Source organism: Doryrhamphus excisus, chromosome 4, assembly GCF_030265055.1.
Source record: "Doryrhamphus excisus isolate RoL2022-K1 chromosome 4, RoL_Dexc_1.0, whole genome shotgun sequence".
NCBI lineage: Eukaryota > Metazoa > Chordata > Actinopteri > Syngnathiformes > Syngnathidae > Doryrhamphus > Doryrhamphus excisus.
Window position 1 is genome coordinate 11,623,030 of NC_080469.1, and position 18,945 is coordinate 11,641,974.

Here is an 18,945-nt window from a genome sequence, read left to right on the forward strand (position 1 = left end):
ATTATTAATCCTCAGTTTGCAACAGGTTCAACTGTGCGTATGACACTTCACACTGAACTCATCACATTAGAAGAAATAATAACTTAAAAGATATATCTAAAAAAAGAATAACATACATATCTATATTTATACAAATACATATATTTAAAATATCATATACTACAATACAGCCTGAGATGAGCAAAACTGCAAAATACAGATTTGATGGTGATGTCATCCCGTTAGGTGATGCCTCTTTCATTGTTATTTACAATGTAAAATGTGATTTACACTGAGGATCATAACAAATTGTTTTATATAAATTATATTTTTCATCAGTGTTTGAACTAACCCAACAACAAACCACAGCAGCTGGCATTGAGTGTTTATCCATCATTTAGATGAAATCATATTTTAATTGGGGAATACTTTTTGTTGACTTTTAAATTCTTGTTAACTTATAGGGTCAAGTTGGCTGCCTTTTTAAAGTGGAATAAACTCTGAAAAAAGTCAAATAAAGTGTCACACATGGATTAGTAAGTGTGAAGGTGTGCGCCTGCATGTGCACATAATGACCGAACCGGGGTCTAACTCCCTTAATAGACCCATAAACAGCCATTTAAAATTAATTTTATGAGACAATTGTCACCATACCTAAGTAAACCAATCAGTGGGAACTTATTCTAGATGAGCTTTGTCCATGACAAATCTAACTACTCGGAACTAAAAAAAAACAAAATACAACAAGACACAACTTGTCAAAGCAAAAGCGAGCGCGCTTCTACTTACTTTATGGAACAAGAAAATCATCCGGCTGATGTGTAATGTGGAAGGTAGGTGCAGCGAGCAGGTCCGCCGGTGCGTCGGGGGTCCGGTCCGGACTGGGTTGACGAAGACAGGACTCGGGCCGAGACGCACTTAAAATCCAGGAGCGCAACTTAGCAGAGGACGCCGCTGGGAGGGGAAAAAGTAATCTACAGTACACGCTCGGAGTCTCGACTATGTCATGGAGGGCTACAAGCTCTCTCTCTCTCTCTTTCTCACTCTCTCTCTCTCTCCCTCGCTAATCGCTCGGTGTGTGTGTGTGTGTGTGTGTGTGTGTGTGTGTGTGTGTGTGTGTGTGTGTGTGCGCGCAGGCAGGCAAAGCGCTGCGCGGCACAGCAAAGGTGTCGGTACAGTGGACTGGTGCCGGTGGGTGGTGAAGGTGGTGCTGGTGTACAGCCGGTCGTCTGCTCTGGGGGTTCGGTGTTGTTGTTTCTTCTCCTACCCACAAATCCTGACAGAATCTTTCCATAAACCCTTCTCCTCGCTTTCCTTTTTTTATTTTTTTTTAGCTCATGGCTTCTTCTTCTTTCCTTTTCTTTTTTCCCCCCTTTTGGAGTCCTGAAAAGGGGGCGGGCTCACATTTCCCCTAACTCGACTTTAATGAAAGAGGCACGTCTGCTCCTAATGGTTTATTATCTCACCAGCCCTGTTAGAGTGGACGCAATGGAGTGCTCAGGGAGGACCACTAGAGGAAGATGATGGGTAGTGTGGGCCAGGACTAATCAACCAAGGTGAAGCATGCACAGGCTACACTTCTACAAGTAAAGCTATGAGTTTAACTTTTTTTTACTAAAGGGGAGTCTGTGGTTTCATGCACACTGCATTCAATAAAAGGGTGGGTCCACACTTTTTATTATGGTTAAAAAATCCAAGCTCTGCTAGTGTCAGGATAAGCATGAATGCAGTCCAGGACAAAAGAGTGGGACCCAGACCACCTGAGAAATGGGTCTCAGTCCGCCTGCAGGTGGACTCTAGTCTTGAGTGAAGCAAGTGTTAACGCCAACACTGATGTGACGTCAGCTATTGTGATGCTAACTTCCAACAGGGAGAGTTAAATGTAATGGAATATTTTCTCCATAATAAACTGAACTGAAGATGGGTACTGGTGAATAATTTTGTGAAGTTATATTTTATGCCACAAACTAATTTAAACATAACTTTATTCTTGGAATAAAGTATTGTATAAAGTACTGTGCTGGAAGACACAGCCATCCTGATGAGAGCGGACTTAGTAAGTGTCGTCAATGTTTCTATACTGCTGTTGTTGACGGAAGTAGCATTAGCTCCTGTGCTAAATCAATATGCCTATGAAATAAGTTTTGATGATGTTTTAAATCATCAAAATACAGCATGATACTACAGTAAACCTCAGATATATCAGATTCAATTGTTCCCACTGGTTCCGTTATATGCGTATACCGGAAAATGTCCGTTTTACGCATATATCGGATTTATATCCGGTATATGCGTAAATCGGATTTTATCCGTTATAAAAAGGCACTTCCTTGACTATGTTTCCAATGTACCTGGACGCGCAGGCAACGCTGCAAACGCTGCAAATGACGTCGTATAGCGGCCTGTCACGATTCGGTGAATCGGAGCGCCACGATGCGGCCATCCGATATATGCGAGGGAAATTTAATGGAAATGCATTGGAACGGGACTGGAGATTTTGTCCGAAATAGGCGAAATCCGTTATAAAAAATCCGATATATGCAATGAATTTTTATTGGAAATGCATTACAGAAAAATCGGTTCTTTTTTATCTGTCCGTTGTGAGCGAATTTCCGATATATCCGAGTCTGATATATCCGAGGTTTACTGTATAAGTATTACACATCATCATCAATGTCATTGTTAAGGCATATTCACAACATGTATGTCAAATGATAAAACGCTGTTAGAGTTTTTTTTGGAGGGCTTCATCGTAGAAATAGATACATTGCAATGGTGTGTATTGTTAGCTGTACCTGTACCTCACAATGTACCTGGTTTGAGCGCACAGAAAAGGGAAAGAAATATGTGTACAAGTTTAACATAAGGGTTGTGGATGATGGGCAAAATAAAAAAAAATACAGTTTTCCAACATGTGTATCTTATTGGATACTTATAGTCTTGATTGTCCCTCAGCAATGTCTTTTGTCTTATTATATTGTGTGTATTGTCATAACAACACTGCTCTCCACTCGTGCCCTCTCGCTGGTGGTCCCCATGCTCCCCCAAAAAAGCTTCCGTCTCCCATATGGCGCCAATCATTGTGGAAGAAGCCTCCTATCTGCAGATGATAAGGCCTGACACAGACAGTAAGCATGGGGAATTACCAGGCCCTCATCCATCTAACCGAATGATTTCACAACATCCACTCTACTGGTGTGAAGATAACAATTAAAGCAGCAAGTTTGCCACTTCAGATAAGAGGCAGACAGGCATCACAATGGCTTCATGTACAAAGATGAATCCCAGATAGGCCTTGTAATAATCACGCTGTATTATTCTAATATATGGCTGTCAGATGGAACGATTTAGTATGGTTTGAGTATGTTACGCCATCACATCAACGTTTCTTGTTCAAGTTTTAATCAACCTATGCTTTTACAATGTTACAGATTAAAGTACGTGTCACAATCTTTGTTGAAAACAACTTGGTTACTCTGGCTTGTAACAATTAAAACAGCATCTCCGTAGTTATTATTACCACTGTGACACCAGAACACATATATTACTCGACAGACCGGTTTGCATTGTTTTAACAACCATGATAATGATTATAGTTTATGTATATTGTGGATTTTCAAAATAGAAGTTGGGCACTTTGTAGCTTTGGACCATGTCTTTGGCTGTGAACAAATATGCACTTACCAGTTCTTTATATTTGGACACAGCATTTTGGGGGGGAGAAAAAATAACAGCAGCTGATCCTGTTATTTTGCTATTAAGCAGGCCTCCCTATGGTACCTCACTTTTCAGTGCATTGCTTTAAATTGACACCATGCTAACCTTTCCTTCCTTTCAAGTTCACCTGTGAAGCGTAAAGTATGGTCTGCATTCAGCCAGTCAGTTACGAAGGGAAATAGCAGCCTATCAAATCAGTTAATAAATAAATCAAGATGGCTAATCTGCCTGACAGGTGGACATTACATTTTGTAACACAACACCCGGGGTGTCTGATGACTCAGGGTGCCACCTTCACATCACCTGACCTTTTAATCTTTAATAGCATTTCCTCTACCTTCTCCTGACGTCTCATTATCAATAGGGTGCACTTTGTTGTCACGTTGGTGTCATGAATATGGTGTATGCCATGATACAGGTTTTGGTGCCAGTGTGATTGCATGTACCACATTCAGCGTTCCTTCATCTGCCGTCTCGTAGCTTTCTAATGGCGCCTGTTAGCGATTTATCTGAGAGGTCCTTTCTGTGTTCACAAGGTCTGAGGTTGTCTGTGGTCGGCACCTGGAAAGAGAAGCAAAGCAGCAAAGCGTGAGGAGTAGGAGGAAGAGGAGGAGGGAGCACAAACCTGCCACTAACATGGTAATTGTTGGCATAGACGTGTGCAGGATCGACACCTTCCACATAAATGAGTGCAACATGCTCACACAAATTTAGTAGAAACCCTAACGAAATGATGACCTTATTTAAACCATCGTTACTGGACAACAGCCTAAGGTAAATTTGTTAAATGCTTTAGAGCAGTGACTTAAACATTTGTACTTTTGTCCAGATCCTCATCAAAATTTAATGTTTTTTTATTGCTAACTGTGGATCATAAGATCTAAGAACTGTGTCCGCCTTAGTGTTTAGCTTTGTGAAAATTGTATTAAATCATAATCCTAAGTCCGTCATTGTGTAGAACAAACAGCACTAACACACAATGATGAGACAAAGTTGTCCGAGCATTGTTTCAGCATTCGGAGGTAGTAGTTGATTTTTTATTTTATTTTTTACAAGTACGGCTATTAAAAATGAAAAATGCTTGTCTATATGTGCTCTGTGATTGGCTGGCAACCAGCCCAGGGTCGACCCCGCCTCTCTCCCAAAGTCAGCTGGGTTAGGTTCCAGCATAGCCTCCCGGCCCTAATGCATAAAAAATGGATGACAATTAAATCGTCCCTCATTTACTGTAGTTAATTGGTTCTAGACCCAGCTGCAATAAATGAATTTCCGTGAAGTAGGGTTCAACATAGAGAGCACTGTAAACATGAAGTAACAACCCTAGAGTTGGCTTTGTACTCATATTATCTAATATAATATATTATATCATATCTACTAGTATATCAATGACAACACATCAATGGTATGACATAATGACTCACAAATTGATGTTGGGAAAGTTCTTTGTTATAGCATCCTGAACATAATATGGATTGATAGTATGGCATTAAAAAAAAAAGATCAACATTAACCTGTCATCGATCCTCACTTTGACATTTGTCACTGTCAGGACAGCCAGTCTGACATGAACCTGCCATACAGATGTACACTCCGACATGACTGCTAGTTTTGTTTACACCACATTGCACAACTCTTAAGCATAGGAAAGGACACGACAGACGGCAGCCGCTTTCAGCATAGTAAGCTAACAAGTTAACTAGTTGATTCTAAACTTAAGAATGGGTTTGAAACAGTGGGGAAGAAGGACAAAGTAAGAAGCCAAAAACGTGACAGACAAAAACGTGACTCAATGCAATATCTTATGCAATATCTTATCAATGTAACATTACTGACACCTAGTGGGCAGAATACAAATTATGACTTGTCTTTAAATATTTTTTTGAGAAATAAAAGGCCGTAGTCAACCGCAAAATGTACAATTTTATTTTCGTTTTTAGAAAACGCGATTGAGTGAGGGAATGATATTGGAGATACCACTGTGTTAATATAGTATCTAAAAATTGCCAGTACGGTTAATAGTTTTTCATGGTAGACACCACCAGTTTCATGGTAGTTTGACCCTACATTAGATGGTTTCTTCTCCCTTTATTTGAACAAGGAAAAAAAACAAAATTTGTATTTGTATATCAAACAATTATTCATATATGACTGTTCTGTGCAATAAGTGAGAAATGCTGCACATTTGGGTGTGTTTAAGAGTGCTGAGTCAAGATGAAATGTGGCCAAATGAAAACATTACAGCCAGACTATAACTGCATTGTATATACAATAAATGCTTAGTTGCGTGAGAACACCGTAAGTCTATTGCAGCTTGAATAAATACATATTGTGGCATTTGTGTCATCCAGAGCCAAAGCACTTTATCCTAAATGAAAAGTAATTTCAGTATAAGTTCATCATGTGAAACCTTTCCTGTCCAATTCAATATCTCAGCTCGAGATCACATACTGTGTAAGTGTGATGGTTGCTCATTATTCGAGGCGTGAGCGTGCTCAAGTGGAGTTGATTTTTTCGTCAAAGTCAAATTAACAGTTTAGCAACAATGTATTAAACATGCAATACTGTGTTTACACACGTTAGGCATTTAGGCAAGTGTAATTGTGCAAGGGTTGGTATCCGGCATAAAATAAGTGGGGGAAATGTGACTGGACAAAGCACGCACGTGTGCTTTGTAGATAGTGATCTGACTGTTAGTTAAACCTCTCCTGGCACTCACCGCAGAGCATGCGTCACAAACTCCTAAAATGTGTGTTTTTGTGATGGAGGTGGAAAGAATGGAATATCTCTAAACACAAACATATTTCCAAAGCAGAAACAGTCCAGCCTTGGTGCAATCTGCTGTGGCTCCGGCTGACGTGAAAACATAAGCTGCCACTCACAGTACATGATGTTGTCAAGCACTCACTGCTCTGGAGAATTAGCCAGCGATTACAACAACGCGACAGAACACTAAGTAGTTGTTGTTGTGTGTCAGTTACATCTAAAAGATGCTTATAAAGTATTTACCACCACCCTCAATCATTTTGTGTGAGCTAACTCCCCATTGCAGTTGACACATTGATAAAAGTTGAATGCTGCCTGATGTGATGATCTACACAGAGATATGACACATTTTCAGAATCTGTAGAAATCTTGAGAAGGATTTTCTATTTTTTTGTTTTAAATTCCAATTCAATTCCAATTGTTACATTATTTTTGTTTGGGCTTTTCTTGGCTGATGATTTAAAACTGCATATTGGGAAGGAAAAGAAAACTGCACGGTGGTTAGCGTAGGTGAGTTAGGTGAGTGGTTAGCGCACAGGCCACACAGCTAGGAGATCCGCGGTCGATTCCCCTCTCGGGCATCTTTGTGTGGAGTTTGCATTTTCTCCCCGTGTGTGTGTGGGTTTTCTTTCTCCCACATCCCGAAAACAAATGAATTCGCCACTCCAAATTGTCCAATGTGTATGAATATGAGTGTGAATGGTTGTTTGTCTCTGTGTGCCCTGTGATTGGCTAGCAACCAGTCCAGGGTGTACCCCGCCTCTCACCCGAAGACAGCTGGGATAGGCTCTAGCATGCCTGCGACCCTTGTGAGGACAAACAGTACAGAAAATGAATGGATGGATGTTTATAGTTGAAATATGTTTTGTTATTTCATTTCTAAAAATGTATTGTCTCTTGTTTACTTACAGGTTCAGAAGATGTTTTCCCTTGACAATGATTGCATTTTTGTTTGTGCAGGTTTGTCTAATGCTGTGTGAGTTCACGTACGTATACACCTACCAGTACTGAGCACGTTGCATTCATCATTCAGTCCCAGTGGATCATTTATTGGTGTAAATCATCCAAAGCATCATATTAAAAATGATTTGAAGCTCCTTATTAAATCAGGATTGTAAAGAAAGTGAGGGCAATATCACCCTTAATTAGTTGCAGTGGAATTAGGTGTGCAAAGGTGACAAAAAACACTTTTAATTAAGTCATATGGCCTCATATTACATTAACATTTCATTTTTGTTTTAAATCACAATTTCGTAAAGTAATTATTTGCCTACACAGATGAGCATTTGTGATATAAAGTTCATTTTGCCAAAGTTTTCCTTCAAGGAATATTGCATGACGAACTGCCAAGGAGAGTATTAACACAAGCACAAAAGGTCCTGTAGGCATATTGTGCAGTATGTACAGTGTCCAACATTCACTGTACTCTTTCATAGCTATAGTCGGTATTAATACCAGTATATTTTTATAAAGAAATGGCTGATGTTCTGTTCTGATCGTCTCACCGTCCTGTGAATCAAAGTCTTAGCCCTTAACTCGGTCAAAACAGAATTAATGTCACTTAACTCTGGAATCTCAGCAAGAAGTAATGACCTTGTTACAACCCCTGACTGAGAACAGTGTCAAACATGAGACAGCATGGGAGATTTTGCATGTGTCGTGTTTAACCAACAGTGTTCTAACTGTACACCTTCTATGCATAATGGATGAGGCACAAGCTGAACAACAAGCTTTCCTTTTGTTCTGCCTGATGCTCCTGTTACATCACAGGAAAAGCCCCATTGTCCCAATGGCCGAGCTGACTGGCTTCACCATATCGCCACAAGGTGAGCTGATGTAAACAACTGTTACTACTATATTCAGCTCTTTTTGCATGCTTATATTTGTGACTAATATCCATCCATCCATTGCCTATACCGCTTGTTCTCACAAGGTTGCAGGTAATGCATGTTGGAGCCTATCCCAACTGTCTTCGGGTGGGAGGTGGGGTGCACCACCAGCCAATCGCAGAGCACATACAGTACAGACAAACAACCATTCACAATCACATTCACTCTCATGGACAATTTGGAGTCTCCAATTAACGTAGCATGCATATTTTTGGAATGTGGGAGGTGGAAGCCAAGGAGAACATGCAAACTTCAAACAGAAATGTTTCAACGGAGATAAAAACCTACGATCTCCTGAGAGTGAGGCCAACATACTAACCACTAAAGCACAGTGCATCTGTTACTAATATTGTCTGCACAATAAGTTTTATTAATATGCCTGTTATATTGCTCTAAATGGGACATTTTGCTTTAAAAGTGAACCAAAATTACTTACTTCCAGGTACCACTACAGTGGAACCTATAAGGTCGTAAACAATCTGTTCCTGTATGATGGCTGACCTATTTGGCTGACTATAGAATTGTTCCCATAATAAATAATGCAAACTGCTATAATCTGTTCCAGGATCAAGTCATCAGCATCATAAAATCTTTACTAACACTATTTCCTTTTTCCCAATAAGCTATTACACGCTGAACACAAGAAGTGACCAAATTCTTAGTAATTGCTGAGATATGTAGAAGCATAAAATAATAGCATTAAATATATATATAGCATCTGCTTCTTCCTACTCCTTTTCAGATGTGCAAAATTGTGCAAATGTAAATGTGATGTAATTCAGAGTGACTTTTTAAAGGATGTTGGAAATTAACTAAACCGTTAACATTACCCTTATATATAATAACTGGTACTGATAAGTATTGGCCGGATATCAGCATAAAAATACGTATATTATAGCCAAATGGACATAAAAATGCTGTATAGAGATGGCCAGGATGATGGATGATTTTTAACATACAATGCAAGCCCACCTTCCTTTGTGCTTTCCACATGCTCTTGACTGTACTGAAGCCGGCTAGCTCCTCACGTTAGCTTCTGGGATGCTAGCTCTTAGCAATTCAGTGAAGCACAATTTTGAAGGTTTTGACATTCTTGCCAGCTCGTCGATCTTGCTTGGTAGTGTATTCACACTTCCTATGATAATAGAAGGTCCGGAAAGCTTGAATCTCCACTTCCTTGCAAGCCGCTGGACTTTCATCTTAGCCATGGTGCTGATGCATCAATATCAGTGGGTTGACAGGAAATCACACGGACGTTGCTCTCATGGCATGTAAAAATGTGGTTGAATAAACAAACAGAGCTGCTTGAAAGGCAGCCAATCTTGGCGTCGGTGTTAATTCCACTACATACAGACATACACACAATCATTATGTGAAACATGAACACATATATCTTTCCCTTGTATGTCCATTCTAGCAAGAGAAAATTAGTTAGAAGGAGCTAGCTAACAATGCACGCCTACCTAAGCTACAGTGATATTGTTATTGTAGCAGCTAACACAAAAACTATGTTTATCTGGCAGATTAACATAAAGCTTTGCTCCAGTCTCAGCGTCACTCACAGAAGGGACAGACGCCTAGCTCAGTATATGAAATCAGTGCGCCTACAAATATTTTTCTGTAATGTTTTAAATCATCACAATACGGCAACAGACTGTAAGTAACGTGTTATCAATGTACATATTAATTCACGATCACAACATGTACATCAAACAATAAAACGTTTTTTAGAGGGAAATAAATATGTGTTTAATTTTCACATAAGGATAATGGGCTAAATCCCCCCAAAAGTGCAGTTTTCCTTTGAGCATTCCACAATTTTTCACAGAATTCAAATAAGAGTCGCCACTAAGCCCGGCACTTCTGTCCTCCCCCTGTGTCAACTCCTAGCAGCCGCAAGTATAATAACCACACTTTGTGTCTTCCTATCGTGGGCTCAAAGTTCTCTTTGTGTCTTCATGATTGCTTCATGCTGGGGGGAGGGTGTTGGGGGGAGGTGGGGAAAATTCACTTTCTGCTAATGATTTTTCCTCTTTTTGAACGCTTGGAGAGTAATTCCCAGTTAACGGCTCCAGCACAGGCACAGTTATTTCATTGTTCTCACTGCAGTTTCTCTAATTGTGCCAATAAAGGCAATATGCCAATATTTTTATTTTTTCTTTTCTTGTTTTCTCTTCAAATGGTACAAAAGCTGTATGTGAAACATGTGCAGCAACAGAAAAGGATCTCACTTCTTGAAAAGTTCTATTACCAACACGTGAAAGTGCAAATAACACAAACTATGTGCTACACTGTCACTAGCCCCATTTTTTTCCACTAATATTTAATCTACCAGTATATGGAATCATAATAATTATCCATGGGCACAACTTGACGTCAGGGTTGGACTATATTGAAGCTCTTAAAGGGGACCCATTATGCTCATTTAGTATTGAGTTGTAGTCCACTATATAGCAGCTACACACTATAATTTGCACAGAAAACTTTTTAAAATTTCCAGAATCTGCACCTATTCCATTCGTATTTCCTTTCATTTATGCTTCCCGCAAAAAACCTTTTGATTTATTCCACCTATGGCACGCCTCTAGGCATGTGATTGGTCACACACCCAAAGTGCTATTAACTATATAAGGAAGGCCGGCCCTCTGTGACATCACAAAGGAACGGTTTTACCATGCCTTTTCAAACCAAGCATTTTGAGCCATCCCAAACTTCTTTTAGGGCTCACTTCCAAATGCACAAATGTGTTTTGTGTGGACTTTTTTGATGTGTGCTGACAGCAACTGTGTTTCAGTTTCGTTCGTCTAGCTTTCTGTGTCACTAACATATTAAGGCGTTGTTGCACATCTACCATGGTAGTTTCTTTGACGTAAAAAATGTTGCCAAATATGATTTGTTTATTTTTGCCATTAGCTCTGCTCTTTGAAAAAAAGCAGCGATAGTCCACTGTGGACAAATACAAGACTAATTTGACTTTGAAAACCCTTTTTAGTGCCCTGTGTCTATGTCAATTTACATTCATCCTGACATAGTGTTGTCATTCAGCGGCTATTACATTACATTAATAGGACATTAGCCACTGCAGGACGTACAGTGTCAAAGAACCGATGCTAACGTGCAAGTCTGTTATGTTTTATTTATGTCTAATATGTCTGCTGTATTTGGTAATAAGAGTGTAAACGTGACCGCAGGTGTGTTCATGCCTAAAGGGCTCTAATAATGTAAAAAAAAATATATATTATTATATATTTGTATTTGGAAAGTCGTAAACAGGTTTTCTATGTTCTAACTACGAAAATATTACATTTATACATAAGGAATTCTACTTCATGGAGGTTCACTATTCACTAATTAACGAGGGATGTATTCCTCTAAACTGTCTATTGGTGTGAATGTATGTGTATGTATCCTGTGATTAACTGGCACCAAACCCAAGGTGTAAAGTCAGCTGGGATAGGCTCCAGCTTATCTGTGGTGTCCATAATGAGGACACGCTGAATAGAAAATTAGTGGATGAATCCGAAGTCAGTTGTTTTTATTTGTCTTCCATTTGTAATTATTTTAGTTGCAATGGCTACTGGTTCAGTATTGGTTGATGAGGTGTTTTAACAGGGCCACCGATCTCAAGGCAAAACTTTGCCTAGAACACAAAAGCCAACAGCCCCCACTGTTTCCACTCGCCGTAGTAGCCATTACACAGCAGCCCCTCATGCAGCTGTTGACCTTGACAATTAAGGATCACTAAGCACGGCAACGCTACTTTTTCCACACCCCCTACAAGTATCTGATAGCATCTGACTGTGAAATAAAGAATACAATGCATCTCAATGAGACTCTGATGTATTCTGCTGGAGTCTCTCGACCGTCGACACAGGCCCGTGTTGCGTGGTGGATCTCAGCAGATGAGCGGCTGCGTCTAAAGCTCTTTGTGCCTTCAGGATCACCCCCAACTCATTCTTATTCAGACATGATCAGAGGGGAGGCAGGCAACTGAGATTAGCTGCAGATCAAAAGAGCTGCCTCGCGCCAGCGCTTGTGTTTTGTAGATTTAGGCCGCCCCGGCGCATTGCCGTTGTATAGTGGCGTCGGAGCGTCATACTGATTTTTTTTTTTTTGGCCTCGACAGCGCTCAGGGGTGTGGATGGTAGGGGAGTTTATGCGCAGGAGGTCGGAGAGCTTCTGGAAATGTTCAAAAATTGAATAATAAAAAAGATAGACGAGCATGAAAAGGCAATCAGGAGTAAAGTGACGATACTATAAGCTATTACAGCGGAAGAAAAGACACTTTCACCACTTTCCATATGGGAAATTAAACTGCTTCCATATGTGAAATAGCTCTTGGTTCATTGAGAATTTATTTAAAATGAAATGTGCTTTCTACAGGAACATAATAACGAAAGGCCTGCTTTCTGTCAGAGGTCTTAACAAAATACTTGTCAATAAACAGCAAATTACTGCCACGCTCTATGGAAACCTTCTCATTTATGTACAGAAAGCCCAGTCAGAACTTGACAAAGCATAGATGGATTAAACAGCACTCTGCTTGTTTTAACTAAACAAGCAAGACTCACATGTCTGTGTTTGAGTGTGTTTTCAAGCAAGTTACCTCTTCAGAAAACTCAATCGTCATAGTGAATATTTACCACTGACCTGTGACAATAACTCAACACCGCTTTCTAATACATGACAAGTAGACATGAGGTCAAACGGCATGAGCAAGTCTCCAAAGACAGGGAAGTAAATGTGTTAGTGCACTCACCACTCTACAGGGAGAGAAAACAAGACATTTCCGAACTCTGCTGCCCATCAAAGCAGTAGAATTCAGGGGACAGAAAACCTAATAGGTAAAGACTGAACAGTAACTGGGTCAAGGGGTTTTCTATATGGTGATATTTGATTTAACACTTGTTATTAATTGTAGCGATAGGAAAATACATATTAACATATTGACAAATTGTGGGGGGAAAGGATTTATAGGTTAAAGATTCAATGATTCATTAAAACCCCCCACCTTGCAGGTTTTTAATTTTAACTCATTTTGTAGTCTATGATAAAATACAATTTCTCTACTGGGTTACAGGTTTCACTTTGTCTCCGAACTTGGTCTCAGTGTGGGTTTAAACACCAAACCCGGTGATGCATATTCTTATCGAAGTGTGTATTTGCTACATGGGGAGCTACCTTGAGGAAATGAGTCATTTTTAAAGCAAACAGCATGTTGAAGCGCTTTTCTATCACCAATGGTTGCAAACTGTGCACGGAGATGTTCTAAGCAATTACCCTTAAATGTACCAGTAACCTAAACTGACTGTGAAGAATTAGAAACAGAGAAATAACACTATATTAAGTTACACTTTAACGCCTCCAACCATTTGTCTTACTTTGGAGGTATAAAAACGTAGACGTTAAAACTTTAAGGCACACTTTTCCAGGTGCCTCGGTGATATATTCCCTAAGTGCGCAACAGAGATGATTGGCAACAGCTGGTAAGTAACCACGCCTTCACCACTGGAGCGTCTCTGGTGTCATTGTGCTGTGCCAATGCAAGAAAAACTTTAAGTAAACAAGAGTTGAATATTTGTTTTGGCCTTGTTCACGCTGGTATATCAGACACAGATACGATTCATTCAATCCAGGGACAAAATAAAATAAACAAAATAATTCAAGATAGTTGGCTCACATATTTAAATGGTTGCCTCTTATGCCCTTAATGTGTAGTCACAATTTAATATTAAAGCTAAAGGAAACACTCACCCGTGCCGTTTTTCTGCTTCCCCAGGAAGTTATGCTCTGCAGCACCAGCTGAGGCCCAAATACTTCAAATAAAAAAAAAACAACTGAGGGCAAAAGGGGTTACAGAAGACAGAAAACTACAAATACCCACAAATCGCCCAAAATAAATGCCCTGCATGTACTAAAGCCAGACCAGCTGGCTTTGAATAGAAACCCCCGATTTGGGTTGTGCGTTTGCCCCAATGTCTATCCTCATCTGAGCTGAAATCAGGTGTAGTTCTTTCCAAACACCCCCTGACCCCCGATGCATGCCGCCCCTACCACTGTCCCAGCTCCTTCCACCTGCCCTTGTCAATCAAACTCTGGGTAAATTTAGCCTTCAGCGGGATCAGTGACAGACCCGACTATGCCACACACACAAGCACACACATGGCCCATACCTTTGTCAGTACTTGTGCATACTGTATAACAGGGATCGGTGCCCCAACAAGAATGCTGCCATCATCTGAATGACAGACGCCCTCCCCTTTTTCACCTTCACTTGTCCCAAATTTACAATGTGGAATTCTTGGCATGTTGTATGCGGTTTTCCATATCACAGCTGAAAAACTGGTGTGCAATTTAGAATTCAAGCTAAAAAAAAAAAAGGTTCATTGCAGTTAACCGATTCAATTCCAAGCATTTTTCAAAATTCACCCCCTTCAGCACCAGCCATTTTACATGCTTTTTACTTCGATTCCACCCTCGGGCGTCTTTGTGTGGAATTTGCATGTTCTCCCCGTGAATGTGTAGGTTTTCTCTGCAGACTCCGGCTTCCTCCCCCATTCCAAAAACATGCTAGGTTAATTGGTGACTCCAAATTGTTGATAGGTATGAATGTGAGTGTGAATGGCCGTTAGCCTATATGTGCCCTGTGATTGGCTGGCAGCCAGTTCAGCTGGGATAGGCTCACCTGCTTATCGTGAGGATAAGCGGTAGAAAATGAATGAATGAATGTTTTGTAGTTAGATCATAGAAAACCCGTTATATGTTTTTCAACATTATTAGAGTCCTCTAGACACACGAAATAACATCACTATAGTCACCTCTACACATATTACAAAATAATAAATTTAATCTAAGACATGAATAAAACTTTTGCTCTCGTCTTTTGCAGTCAATGTGTTCCAAATATTTGAAAGACAGGAAGTCATGTCAGGGGTTCAGAGTTGCGTTTTCGGCATCTCTGTAATCTGTGTTATTATTAAGATTAGGGCTGGGAATCTGGGTAACAATTTATATGACACAATTTGTGATACATGTCTCAAAATAATGATAACATCTAGATATGGTGAACAAACCCCCCCCCCCCCCCCCCCCCCCCTCTTTTTTGGTGTCGGGTGGGTTATTTTGCAGCCACAATAAAAAAAACTACACAGAATACTCATTGAACACCTCATCAGCACAGGTCGCACAGTGTTTGGATAAAGAAAGGAGACAAATCAAGAGTTTTTCTTCATTCTGTGTGTGTTCTATGAACAAATGATACACACACACACAATCAAGATGATTAAAGGATTCTCCGGACTCTGTCTAAAGTGTCCTAACTCTCAAAGAACCACAATCCATTTTTCTCATGGGAGTCATCAATGCATAGATGCTTTGTTCAGGCACTACAGTCTACAGAATGATACGCAGCCACACAGACTTTGTTAGGCGTACTGTTTGGCCATACAGTAATTGAGAAAGTGTACCAAAACAGAGAAATATTTTTTGGGCAATAATTTTTGTTGACAAACGAATCATACTAGAGCTTATGAAAACCGAGGTTGCACTGTATTTCTAGTTCTATTTTCTATGGGGGGGAAATAAAGTCACTCTGATTAAACACCACCAACGTCAATACTATTGTTAAGAATATGTTTAACAACATGCTGCTATCTGCCTGTGCTGTCGTATTGTTTTGAAAATGAGCAAAATGTATTTCCAATATCATATTTTTCTGTTGACTTTTGTAAGCTAATGACCTGAGCTACCGATGCTGCCAAAATCATGAATGGATAATCTTTCCTTTCAGAGCCAGCAGCAGTGAAATATATGAATCACAAAAAATCCAAGGCAACAGATTAGCCATCATTGATAACATCTTGTGTAATGTGAAAATACCATGCAAAATGGTACACACCTATAATTTGGTGATTAGAAGCTCATTTTACTAAGTGTTTTTTTTTTAACTGATGTTTTTTGGAAGAGGCACGGGGCTCAGGAAACATACTTTTCAATTTCACCTGATAAAAATCAACATCTCCAGCCGAGAGAGAACTTATGAGTTCTCCAAAAAATGCTGACACGGCAGCAAGTCATTTCTCCTGCTAAATGATACATTCACCTAAATGCCATTATCAACAACTGTAACAAGCACAATATTCTATGTGACTATTTTCATAATAGCACAGCTTTGAGCAGGTAGGGGGAGATTTGTAATGTTATCAAGTATTTTTGAGTTGAGTAGATGCCACAAAAGTCAGATGCCCTTTACATTACAGCGTTATGTTGCTTAGAATTCGGACATTCAAGGTTGATGGAAAGGAAAGATGAGTAAAGTATGGATTTTTTTTTCCCAGAAAATATTCAAAAGTCTGCTTTGAAAGGCGTTCCCTCGGTGATAGGTATATGTGCCCCCCCCCGACTGTCAAATATACTTTGTATTGATCTGGTTGTATTGCTGCATGTTTCTGGGCACAGCTAATTAAGTCATCTGTTTATTTTAGGTTATTTCTACCACAATGACTAACTGTGCCACATTCTGGATCAGTCTGCTCTGATATTTGTGCTGACATCATAGACAGGAATTCAGTAATATGCGAGGGTGGGGCCGGGGTGCGGTAAGATGGTGGATAGTGGTGGGAGTTAATTCAATTATGACAAGCCCAGCAGATGAGGGCGGGAGTCAGTGTGAAGATGAAAGTAACCTTTACGTGGTCAAGGTACCCGGAAAAAATGCTTTATTGCTTCATCTTTAATATTACACAAACTTTTAAACAAACATTTTAATTGTCCTGCATTTGTATGTGTGTGTTTGTTTTCTTGTATAAAGGCTTCCTATAATTCTTACAATTCCATATCAATCCATTCCAGAATTTTCCAGTTGAAATCCAAACGTACAATACATACTTCCCATACAAGATAATGTAAATCCAATTCATTTGTTCCAGACACCCAAAATTGTTGACACAAAACTCTTTTTTTAAATTGTTTTACTATAATAATTTTATGTGCAGAAATCACTTTGAAATGCATATAAATTAATAGTCAAAGGGATAAAAGAAAAATCAGTGCCTTAACCGAAGACGGCTATGAAAGAGTGAGATCCCCATAGACACCACCTTCTTGTGTTTCTCACCTTCTTTCCAATGTGTGTCACCACTTTGCGGTGAAAAACCACTATTTCACATTTCCCCCAAAATGTATTAAGTAATAAATAATTATAATTTGTGGTTGATAATGGCCTATTATTAGTAAAAAACAAAATATTCAACTTGAAGAAATGTGTTATTATGTGTTAATTTGATATATTTGATTCTCTCAATGAAAGGGGACTTATAATGCTCATTTTTGTCCCTTTGTATTGAGATGTGGGCTCCTGTAGAGCACACGATAACCAGAACGGAACGCTTTCGAGATCCACCCATGGCCGCTGTGATTGGTCACACTCCGGAGTACTTCTGGAATACTGCCAAACCCCACTTTCTAATTTTGTCAATGGAGGAGTTGATAATAAATGAATGAACCCTTTGGAGAGCGACTTGAAAAGTGGTAAGGAGCTACTGGTAGTCTATGAGCTAGTGTTTGGAAACCCCTGACTTACTGTGTATGAACTCAATGAGTGGTAACGTAGGCAACACCAGTGCTCAGGAGAAGCCTGACCGAGGGCACTACCTCCATCTTGCCTGCCCGAGGACGAGCACTCATTGTTGGACACACTTTGTCAGAAGCACCATTGTGCCATGGAGTTCAGGAGAACTGGGATGTGAGGGTTCTGCGTCCACCTGCCTATCTGAGGTAATTTGCATGCATGTAGGTAAGACGCTCCCTGTATGCACCCTCTGTAATGCTACACAGACAACCCCTGATTGCACAAAATAAACACAGTGCTAACACTGTGAAATCTTTCACAAAAAAGTGCAGCAGAGCAGGGACGAGTGTAGGTGTACCCTGACACGCCCATATAAAGAAGTTCGGCCCGGCTCAAGTCCGGCTAGCCTGGGACAATAGTCTAAGAAGGTTGAAAGGCCTGCAAGACAACGACAGGGATAAAAAAAAGGAGTTGTTCTGTTTTTTTTATAACCTGTAGTTATGATATGGTTTGATGGCACCTCACTGTTTTAGTTTGCCTTCTTTCAGTTCATAATTAAATAATGGCATAAATTGAATACTGCAATGTTTTTACGCTGAATCACTGGGTGGGTTTGTGTATATTTGTCACAGCACTACTGTACAATACTGTACAATATTCCTTTTGGCAATTTCAGCACATTTGTCTCCTAATTCAAATAGGGATGTTAAAACAAATATTTATGTGCAAATTTGTGTGCTTTTCCCCTTTTGCCAGCAGTGCAGTCCGAAGGGTGTGCTGACTTCAGCCCTCTGCAACACACAAGGTCGCTCTGTGTGTGTTCAACATTATAGAATGAGAGGAGGCCGTTAGCGCACAATCCCCGCAACGCACATACCTTTCTGCCCCACAGGCCCACCAATCCAGACACAAACTCCAGGACTGTATGTTTATTGAGTGTCTCAGGGTTAGACTGCTGATTTAGGACCCCCTTGCTCAGGCACCTTTAAGCAGCGTTTTCACGGTGAATCACACTCAGTGAAAACATTG

At 40.0% G+C, this 18,945-nt stretch overlaps 1 protein-coding gene across 4 annotated transcripts in view; it reads right to left on the reverse strand.

The window, feature by feature from the left end:
- Positions 1-14,330, reverse strand: part of mef2cb (myocyte enhancer factor 2cb) — a 71,658-nt gene extending 57,328 nt beyond the window's left edge. Inside the window, exons 1-3 of one of the 4 annotated variants that reach the window (XM_058072142.1) lie at positions 14,103-14,330; positions 4,143-4,257; positions 769-933 (exon numbers count right to left, since the gene is read on the reverse strand). The gene's annotated coding sequence lies outside the window, so the exon portion shown is untranslated. Of the gene's footprint in view, positions 1-768; positions 1,434-4,142; positions 4,258-14,102 lie in introns of those variants that run through there. The other 3 variants (XM_058072145.1, XM_058072144.1, XM_058072147.1) reach the window with 3 other exon arrangements.
- Between the last annotated feature and the right edge of the window lie 4,615 nt (positions 14,331-18,945).